The following is an 11,389-nucleotide window of genomic DNA, read 5'->3' on the forward strand; positions in this document are numbered from 1 at the left end:
AGTGTTGTTGTTAGTTTTTAAGAAAGATATAGAGCTCTGAGTGAAAAATTAATGTTTTTTAAGGTTTTGAAACAGCCGCCATTTTTTATTCCCCCTACTTATACTTGACAGACTCATCGATTTTGACGAGTAATTATACATAGTTTTCTTTAAAGTAATCAAAAATTGGGGTGAGATAACTACCTTTTTTTCTCCCCGGATCTTTTACTACCAGATACTGACAACTACTAGTACTTTTAGTGTTCTATGGGATCTTAAATTCTTAATTATTTTAAGATATGGTTATAATGTTTCCAATGATGCCTCTGAGTCAACAATGTTTTTCAGTAACCGGAAGTTCCGTTGAAATTTCTAACAACTAAGGATTTTCCCAGCTATATGAATATATGCTAATATATTCACTGCTCAAAATTAGAGTTTTTTGGTATTTTTTGATAAATTAAAATTCTACAGTTAAAACGTATTCAGTATATTTCAAAATTAAAATTTATAAAATAATAGGTGTCATAAATCATCATTTTCACTATGAATTTTATTTATCCAGATATTCCCATAGTATTTTTTAATAATAATTATCCATGAGTGAATATATTAGCTTTTATTATAGAAAACTCCTTCATTTTCCTCAATTACCAAAGTGCTTCTTAACTTGATAGAAAAGAAGTTATTGAGCCCCGACGTTGCACAAAACATGAAATTTATCCTGCGTTTCTTGGAATGAACACGAGTAATCGTAAATTGTCCATCCATCAGAAATTATTCAGATAAACATTTTTGTCGGTGACCGGCAGCTCTGGTAGCCCCCAAGAGTTATTGCAATTATCATTGTTAGTTTTTTAAAAAGTGAAGTAAACTTACCATATCTTTGAAGTGTACTTTTCGTGTCTTAGACAACAACTATTCTTAAAATTACTGAGAACTCTAAAACACTTGTGGAGGATTTCAGAATTTTGAGAAACCCCGAAAATTTTGAGGTTGGAGGCCGATCTCTTAAATAGCTTGGTGCAAGAGAAAGCGTTCCAGTGCTGCGGTGTAGTGTTTGTACTAATTGAAAAAAGAGTGTAACGGCCAAATATTTCTAGCGACTTTCATGGCGTAGTTGCCGTCATGATAGCAATTTCTTTTATTACAATTCTGTTACGATAGCTGACAGTACATGAAACGGCATGATAGTTGTCAGTATCTGGTAGTACAAGATCCGGGGAGAAAAAAAGGTAGTTATCTCACCCCAATTTTTGATTAGATTAATAAAAACTATGTATAATTACTAGTCAAAACTGATGAGTCTGCCAAGTATAGGTAGAGGGAATAAAAAATGGCGGCTGTTTAAAAACCTTAAAAAACAATAATTTTTCATTCGGAGCTCTATATCTTATTATTATTATTATTATTATTAAAACTACCAACAACACTAGAAAATCTAAGAGAACATTATTTAAAGAAGAATAAATTTTCTGAAATATTAGCCCTAATTTACGTCCAAAAGCTCTCGAGATAAAGCTTTTTAAAAAGCAACATTCCTTAAAAATCTACTGAAAGATTAGTAGTTAGCTAATTTATTTTGAGAATTCTATATCTCAGGAACTATGTGACTTACAGATTTCTATTAGCACTCAAATTAAAGTTAGATTAATTGACTAGAAAAAAGATTATGAACTTTACCTTCGTAGGAATAGTAGTTTTCATGATATTTGCTAACATAAATTGATTTATAGTTGTTTGGAAAATAAGTTTGATTTATAAAAACTTCATTTCAGAAACCATTGGACGTACCGATGTATGCCAGCGCTCAATTAAAGCTAGTTAAGTTTACTACAATATAATTAATTATATTTATCATTGTGGAAGTAGTAATTTTTATGATATTTAACAAAATAAACTCACAAAATATTAATTTCTAGTTGTTCGTATAAAATGTTGGATTTTTGAAAAAATATATATCTAGATACATAAGACGCACATATGTCTGCCAGCACTCAAAATAAAGGAAATTTAACTTACTATAAAGCAGTTTATGACACTTATCTTCGTAGGGGTAGTAGTTTTTATGATATTCACATATGAATATTAATTTGACAAATGAAAATTTGTCCGAATAACTATAAATCAATTTATTTTAGCAAATTTTATGTGAACTATTACTCCTACGAAGATAAACATAATAAACTACTTTATATCTCATTAAACTAGCTTTAATTTGAGTACTAATAGACATCTGTACGTCAAATGGTTTTTGATAATTGAAAAATTAATGTTTTTTTAAGGTTTTGAAACAGCCGCCATTTCTTATTCCCCCTACCTATACTTGGCAGACTCATTTTTGGCTATTTATTATACATACTTTTCATTAAAGTAATTAAAAATTGGAGTGAGATAATTGCCTTTTTTCTCCTCTTGGGCTCTTGGACGAGTTAGGGAATCTTCAGTCACATTACGGGCTAGTTAAAACATGGTGTATTTTTATTTCTATTGTTCGAATCTAGTCTACTCAAAGTTTCTAATCATATTAAAAGCAAAGAAGGGTAGACATTAGCTGTGTTAGTAATTTTTCCAAGTTACTGTCAATATGTTTAGGTTGGGCTTGCAGTCACCTAGTAGAAACGACATTACTTCACTGTATCAGTGTCGTGTTATCCTAACCCTAATTGTTACTTTGGAGTAGCCTTTATGGACATAGAACGATATGTCGGTTGATACAAATCGATTTTGCGACACAATAATCGATGATAATGTTTCTATAAACTTAAACATGTATCTCACTTGCTTATTTACTGATGAGAAGGATATGTATGGCGAATTAAAATATCTATAACTGTTAATTTTTTTAAAACGAATTAAAAAGTTGTATATGATATTTTAAGTTGAATTTTCCCACTTTTAAATTTTTTATATTAAGTATTTCCTTGTTTTTGTTTCATATTTGTTTAAAAATGAAAAGCCTAGCCTTTGCATTACATATCAAGTGAGAAAAAATTTTTGTTTAGAAAATTAGCGAAATATACCAAATGTTTTCACACTGTAGAACATTTTGAAATTGACATGGCTTGAAGTAGATTATACCGATCTACTGAGGGATGGTGGTAAATTATTATAAGTTAGAATTTAAAATGTTTTACCAATCTATTTTGGCCTTATTTTTACCTCCGTCTATTTTTTTATTTTTTGACCAAGACTCCCATTGGAGTCTTATACTGCCTAACCATTATGATATTTATGCAATGACAAGAATATTGAACTTAGGGGCAATGGGGTGTAGACTGCATAGGGCTTCTTGCAAATATATCCCTTCTCGTAGATCAGTACATGTTAACAAGCAAAGAGCATCCCGCAGTGTACTGTCGGAAGTTCTTGAGTTTAGTTCATGTATAGGAGTAATCCAACTAATACACCTTCACTATGTTCGAAGTCGTCAACTCAAATAATAACCCACGCATGTTTGAATAAATATGCAAGTACAACCTCTTCTTTATAATAGACTAGGGGTGTATCCCTTGTCCACCTGACGACAAACCAACCCCCATTATATTGTTTAAAAATATTGTAAATAACTTACCATTGAGGCAAAATGCGCTCTTCATCAGTTAAACTCATTTTTTATTTTGTCACTCATTCTTATCATTCCACCTTATATATAAGATAAAATACCACACGGCGGTCATATGCACAATAAAATATTACATGGTGATCACTAAAAACGTTTTTATATAATAAAGTTTCGTTCAGGTATTGAAAGATATTATATAATCAGTACTTCCTTGGTCGCAGTTTTTAAAATGAATTCTTAGTTCTAAATTTACATAATATACAAAGCTAAATATTCTGTTCCCAGATAATTTGGATTCCGAACATCTCACTCCACTATCCAGCGATTTCATCGTGTGGTGGACGTTGTCTCATCTCCTTTGGAGCGCGGAATGTACTGCGCGGGAGTTTTTTTGATGTAGAACAAGCTTTTGATCGAGTCTGGCTCCTGCGATGGCTTTACAAACTCCGTGAATTCCTACATCCTACATAATTTCTCATTATATAACCCATTCCTTTCACACTGATAGATTATTCAAAGCAGCACACAATGGCTCCTATTCATTCCTCTTTTCTCAGTCCGTTGGTGTTCCTCAAGGTTGTATTTTCGGTCCCATCCTCTACAAAGTCTATAAAGCTGACATCCCTACCAATTCTAACTGTATCCTCGCCACTTACGCAGATGGCAGATGTGTGCTTGTAGTCAATAATCATCCTATAATTGCTTCCCGAATTCTCCAATCCCATATCGCAACCCCTGAAGTATGGAGCCGAATTTGAAGATCAAAAAAAGTCCCATCAAATCACCTACAGTATCCTGTTGCTCTTACCCCAGTAGAACAGATCAGCTACCTTGGACTACATCTGGACAAATGACTAACCTGGAATCCTCATACAAAACTGAAAAGACAGGAAAGTCTACTAGACAAATGGTCTAAACTTCCAATTCATTAAAAATTACTGATCTGTATGAAAGTTATTAGGCCTGTCTGGACAAATGGATTTGAGCTTTGGGGCTCCCCTAAACCTTCGAATCCTTCTCGTATTCAATCCTTACAATCCAAAATCCTTCCTAAAATTCTCAATGCTCCTTTATCTCAAATAAAATCATGCATAAAGACCTTAATCACATGTTTTTAGTCAACAAATATCTTATGTAATTAAAATAATTCTAAACGAATAAAATGATGACCTTTGTTTCTTTAATGCTGCTTCAACACTTGACAATTCCGCCACAAATGCCTACTTGCACAGGACCTATTTCTACAATACAATCCTAATAACCCATTCACATGTATGCGGAAATTTTCCATAGTCTGGCAAAGGTGCAACTGCCCCTTAAAATTTTAAAACAATACTTACTGAAAATTTCTAGCGCGATGCATTAACATACTCACCAGAGTTAACAATTCATAAAAAAAAATATTTTTTAATAAAATAATTTCAATTAGTTCTTAAAATTACTACGAACAAAAATTGTTTGCCGAATATCAAAGCTAATTATTATTATTCAAGATAGAAATTAAATGTATAGTAAAAAATGCAATTTAACAGTACATTATTCTAAGTGCTTTATAGCAAGCAACAGACGTTAATTAAAAATTGTAATTTACGATCCTTATTCACCGAAACCGATTTTCAAGGAAACAATTCAGTACTGTGATGGTCCTGACACGAGAAGATGCTTCCAGGGTACAAGAAGCAGATTTATTTCTTTTTATATTGTAAGTATTTTTTAAAAGGGACTCTCACATTGGCAAACAATTTTTAAGATATTTTTTTTTACAAGTATATTAAAAGCAGAGGAGAAATATTGCACAAAAACAGGATTTATTCAATATTTTGAAGAGCGTTCAAAAGCACTGAAAATTTTTGCGGATATATCAAAATTTTGGAGAAAAAAATTCCAGTAAGAAGTGCATGGACCAGGATAAAGTGTAATAGTACAAGAGCCCAAGAGGAGAAAAATTGTTCAGGAACTGATTGAATAACGTACTCTGGTTATCCTAATCTACTTTCTGAACTGAACATGGAATTTAAAGTACAAGAGCGTGGGAGAAAAAAGCAATTAATTCACCCCAATTTCGGATTACATTTATCAAAACTATTAATAAATATTTTAAAACGTTAAAAAAAATTAATTTTTCATCTGGAGCTCTATAACTAATAATACAAAACAAAAAAATTTGGGCTCTGCCAAAACTTTTTAATATAGCTTTTTAAACAGAAAACGTTAATAAAAAATGCATTGAAAAATCAGTATTTAGTGAATTTATTTTGTGAAATATATATCGCAAAAATCTTTCCAATACAGATGTCTATTAGCACTCAAATTAAAGCTTGTTAAATATACTATATAATACCATATGATGTTTATCTTCGAAGGAGTAGTAGTTTTCATATTTATGAATTGATTTATAGTTGTTCGGACAAATTTTATGAGCAAAATTTATATTCATATACAAATATCATAAAATCTACTACCCCTACTAAGATACGTGTCCTACTTTATAGTAATAGAGTGCGGGCAGACATATGTACGTTTTTTGGTTCCAGTTATATATATTTTTTAAAAATCAAACATTTTATCTAAACAACTAGAAATCAACAATTTGTGAATTTATTTTGTTGAATATCATGAAAAGTAATAGTGCTTTATAATACATTAAATTACCTTTAATTTTAGTGCTAGTAGATCGTACGTCGAATGGTTTTTGAGATATAGATTTCTCAGAATAAATTCATTAACTACTAATATTTTAGTATATAATTAAGGAAAAGGCTTTTTTAAAAAGCAATATCTCGAAAACTATTGAACATAATTATCTCAAGTAGGGCTCAGATTTTACCAAATGTACTTTACTTTAAATTATGTTTCTTAGGTTTTCAAGTGTTGTGGTAATTTAAAGATGTAATGCTCTGAATATAAAAATATTTTTTTTTAATATTTTGAAACAGCCACTATTTTTTATTCCCCTTATCTATACTTGGTAGACTCATTAATTTAGAATAATAATTATAAATAGTTTTCATTACAGAAATAAAAAAAATTGAGTGAAATAAATGCCTTTTTTCTCTCTTACTGTTTTACTTTAAGTTCCATGCTCAGTTCAAGAAGTAGATTACGACAACCAGAGATCAGCAGGTTACTCAATCAATTCCTGACCTACGGCACTCATTTCTTCTTATTATTATCAAACGTCTCTATCAAAACTGCACACAATGCAGTTATATTACTAGCAACAGTCCCGTCCAAACAGCATACAGGCCAGCCCTGGTAAAGGGTATACAGGAGCTGAGTAAAACGCGGGGCGCCGTTGTTCAATCGCGTCAATGAATTGCGGTTAAGGGTGAAATATTGTTGCGTTGAGTGACGGGACCAGCACAATTCAATACTTTGCACAGAAAGTTACTATAATATTTTTGCACAAAATTTCTATAATATTGTAGATAAATATTTAATAAATTGGAGAAGATGATCGTGGGGGGAGGGGAGGTACGGTCGGTAAGAAGAACATAAATAAACAGAAAATATTTATTCATGCCGACAGTATGAATGATGAAGACCTGAAACTCAGGTCGAAACGTCGGCATGAACAAGTATTTTTGTTTATTTATTATTTTTTTTCCGTCCGCATCCCCAGACCATCTTTTCCAATTATTAACTACGGCCAACTATCTACAATTCAATGTAACTAAATGTGTTCGAATTAGGATGTCAGACAAATTAAAAAAACAAATAGCTTTATAGAAGAACAAAGGACGATTTTGCAGAAAGTACTAATTATATTCAGAATTGTGACTTGTTACATTCTTACTCCATGCCTATATAGAGCCATTCCCATTATACATGAATACTTCCCACCTTAATTTCTACAATTTAGTGTTTGTTTTTTTTAAATCTGGTTTATAACTGTTATCTGTAGTCAATGTTTAGAGAGCATTGTTATTTGTTTAACCTTCTCTTACTTACTTAAATATGAAATTGGCATGGGATGGGGTTATCATATTTTTATGAATTCTGATGGTAAATAAGATTTTTTTGATATGTTTTAATACGTATTTTTTGATCTGACGAGTGAAAATATACAAACCCCATAAACCGTATTATAATACTGTACCGTATACGGTTCTTGACTATTTTTTTACAAACGGTAGGGAAAATCGAACAAACCTAAAATCAAAATCGTTTTATAATTTCCCGAAAGAATCCGGCAAAACAAATTGCATTTACTCGATGAGCCCAGGAGTGAAATTGGCTGCCATGGTGACGACATCTCAATAAAATCTAGGAATTTTAATGATGAGGTGTCACAAAACATTGTGAATTCTAAAACAACAATTTTAATTTTTTTTTCCATTTGCTTCAGCGTTTGGATACAATTTGTCTAAAAATATCAAACATTATTTGTGATTCCACGTTTCTAGGACGCACTGGATCAAAAAAGTGCCCGAAATCATCTGCAAAATCGTCGTGTAATATATAATTGTAATAATATGATTTAATTTTAGAATTTATAAAAAAAATACCCTAATCTATTAGACATTCCAGAGTTAATTGCGTTTGATAAGAATTTGAGATGGTTAAACAATCAATAATACTCTCCTCAGTTTGACTACAGGACACATGTACAAATACATGTGGCTCAAATGCTTCACTGGATCTTAATGCCAGTGACGTGGCTGGGAGAGAAGCGCTGGGATCTCTTCGAGCTCTACTTTGCCTTCTTCACTCTGCCTGCGTTCCTCTGTAGCATAGTTGGGCAAAAGTTAGCTATAGTTGAAATCGATAGCTAAAATTGTCATGGATACTAATTTATCTTGTATATACATTATTTTATTTTTATTGTTTGATCAGTTTTATTTTATTATATTTTTGATACAGATTAATTTTTTATATATAAAATCATGATAGTATTTTCTTTTATTTATATATTTTTTATTGTAATTAATTTTAATTTATTTTTTTCCCTCTAATTCAGTGAGTACTGTTGCTGTCATTTATATTTTTTTGTTTTCGTTTTTCCGTTTTTTTTCTTTTGTCCATCCCTCTTCTTTCAGTCCGCTGGTGTTCCTCAGGGCAGTATCCTAGGTCCCATCCTCTACACAATCTATACAGCTGATATCCCAACCAATCCTATCACTACCCTCACCACGTATGCCGATGACACATGTGTGCTCACTGTTAATAATAACCCTTTAGTTGCATTCCAAACTCTTCAATCCCATATCACAGCTCTCGAAGAATGGTGTCATAATTGGATGATTAAAATAAATTTCAACAAATTCCATCAAATTACCTTTACTCTACGTCGTAAATCTACTGACTGCCGTACAGTATACTTATTCAATAATGTTGCACTTACCCCTGTAGAACAGATCCACTACCTTGGACTACATCTGGACAAACAACTAACCTGGAATGCTCACACAAGACTGAAAAGACAGGAAACTGCACGTCGATTTCGACTATTTGCAGCACTTACTAGACAAATTCATAACAAAAGACTGATATACATGACAATTATAAGGCCTATCTGGACATACAGCGTTTAGCTTTGGGACTCTACTAAACCTTCGAATTCCTCTCTTATCCAATCCTTACAATCCAAAATCTTTCGTAAAATCCTAAATGATCCCTACTTTGTAACAAATAAAATCATCCTAAATAAAGACCTTAATGTTCCATTTGTAACCGATCTAGCCGGAACCAGATATCAATCCTTCCATTAACTCCCTAACCACTCAAATCCATTAGTTTCTAATCTTGCTTCCTCTTTTATTCCGGACAATCCTCCGAAGCGTCTGAAAAGAAGATGGCCTCGAGACCTTATATTGTAAAAATGTTTTTAGAGTGCTACCATTGGGTAGTTTCTCTATATGCTTGTACCATACCATTATGATTTCCTCAAATTTACTTGATGTATTTTATGTACAGTTGTAAATATCAATAAATAAATTTAATACATAAAAATAAATTTCTTTTGTCTATCGATTTCGGTATATATTGTATGAATGTATATTTAACACTAATATTTAATGCCGCCTTCATTTCGTGGCAGGTTGAATTAATTCTTTTCAATAAATATTACATAATAAAATAAATAAATATTATAGGATATACACAATTTAAAATCCTAAATAAGACTTATTAATTTTTTGAAACTACTCTAAAAAAGAATTACATCATGTGGCTTATCATATTCTTGTCCCAAACCCTATATCAATATATGAAGATGCAGGCAGTCTATTATTAGGTCTGTTCCAACAACCACTTCTGACTGCCCGGAACAGTACCGAGCATGCGTAGTACTTTTTTCCCCCTCCCAAATCCTGTTCTACGCATGCTCGGTACAGTTCTGGATAGTCAGAAGTGGTTATTGGAACAGATATATAATAAACAGAGCTTAATGCCGTAGCTATAAAAAAGCTTATGTAAATGTCCTTATTTACAATATAATATCTTATATTGGCAAAAATACAATTAAAATAATAGATTGATTCCTTATATAATAGTGTTAAATGTCTAAATAATAAGATAAAAAAAATGTTTTTAATCTTTCAATATAAAGAAAATAAAATAAAAGAAATGAAGTGTTAACGTGTGTAAACATGTGATATTGTAATTTTCTATCCCGATGATGCAGAATTCCGCAAAATAGAACTTTGAAGTGTTTCCTCGTGAATATTAATAAAGTAAGCATTGAATATTTTTCTAAATAATCAAACAAGTAACAAAAAAATATGATAATGTTCTTACATAACATAGGATTAGTTGCATTATTAGGCGTAATTATATTCTATCAGAATTAGTCAAGCTAAAATAAATGAAATGCATAACAACTTGCAAACTAAGAACATTTCACGAAGAATACATGAAGCGAAACAGAAAACGAAAACAATGTGAAATTTTAGGGAAACATATTTGCTTAAAAAAAATGAGCCAAAGATTTCTCAGAGTCAGTTTTCATTGGATTTTTAAATGAGTAAACATTTCAAAACATGTTTATTAAAATTTAAAACATAAGACCTGTAAAACATGTAAATTTTACTTACCGATAATAGTTTAGGGTTAAGTAGTTTCCAGTTGAAATTCTAGAGTTCCAGAGGGCTGGCAAAAAACTGGAAAGGGATCTGTCTTTCTGCAAAGTCGATTTTACTTCCAAAAGAGACTTCGTTTAACATAAATCTTCTTCATTGTTTGGTTTGTTCATCACAAGCAAGTTTAATTTTGAAAATTGAAAAACTCTCGGGAAAAAATGTGCTGAGAAAAGTGGATGAAACATCCTGAATGATAAAAAAAATAGTAAAATTGTAGTGACCCCGCTACTTTCTTCTGGTTTATACGAATACTTTAACTACTATAGCCACCAGAACCGTAACAGACCGAAATGACGGAAACCTAGTTGCCAAGACGTGAACTACTAACATCATATAAAGAAATATGTTTTTTTATTGTAAATAGTTCAATTGTATAAAATATTGTTAAATTTATTATTTGAATAAATATAAATTGGAATAGAAGCTTCTGATCCACAAAAAGGTAACCTCTTACACGGAGCATCTCTGGATAGCGTTTTTAAGCCCAGAAGTACCTCTAAGCACAGAACTTACAAACCATAGTGAGAATATCAGCTTCGGGGATTTTCCTCATTTTAATGCATCGAGTTATAAAATACATTAGTGAATCAGTGTATTCCAATGCTATTTTTAAACAATTTTATTTTGTTCTCATTCCACTCTACATTCTCTGGATTTTTTCTCCTTCCTAAATCCTCTCTCGTTTTGTCAAAACCTGCATTGAATATCTGTAGGACTTACCATACCTTCCACGAGCATAAGCGCTCACCTTACGGATTGAAGTTTC

The 11,389-nt window shown here is 31.5% G+C and overlaps 1 long non-coding RNA gene across 1 annotated transcript in view; it reads left to right on the plus strand.

Annotated features, from left to right (window-relative positions):
• Nucleotides 1-5,188: 5,188 nt before the first annotated feature.
• LOC136796054 (uncharacterized) overlaps nucleotides 5,189-11,389 on the plus strand; it is a 27,578-nt gene continuing 21,377 nt past the window's right edge. Inside the window, exon 1 of the long non-coding RNA XR_010843751.1 lies at nucleotides 5,189-5,246. This is a non-coding gene — a long non-coding RNA (uncharacterized lncRNA). The remainder of the gene's footprint in view (nucleotides 5,247-11,389) is intronic.

Source organism: Halyomorpha halys, unplaced genomic scaffold (assembly GCF_000696795.3).
Source record: "Halyomorpha halys isolate HHAL.00 unplaced genomic scaffold, Hhal_1.1 Scaffold9.1, whole genome shotgun sequence".
In the NCBI taxonomy this organism is placed as follows: domain Eukaryota; kingdom Metazoa; phylum Arthropoda; class Insecta; order Hemiptera; family Pentatomidae; genus Halyomorpha; species Halyomorpha halys.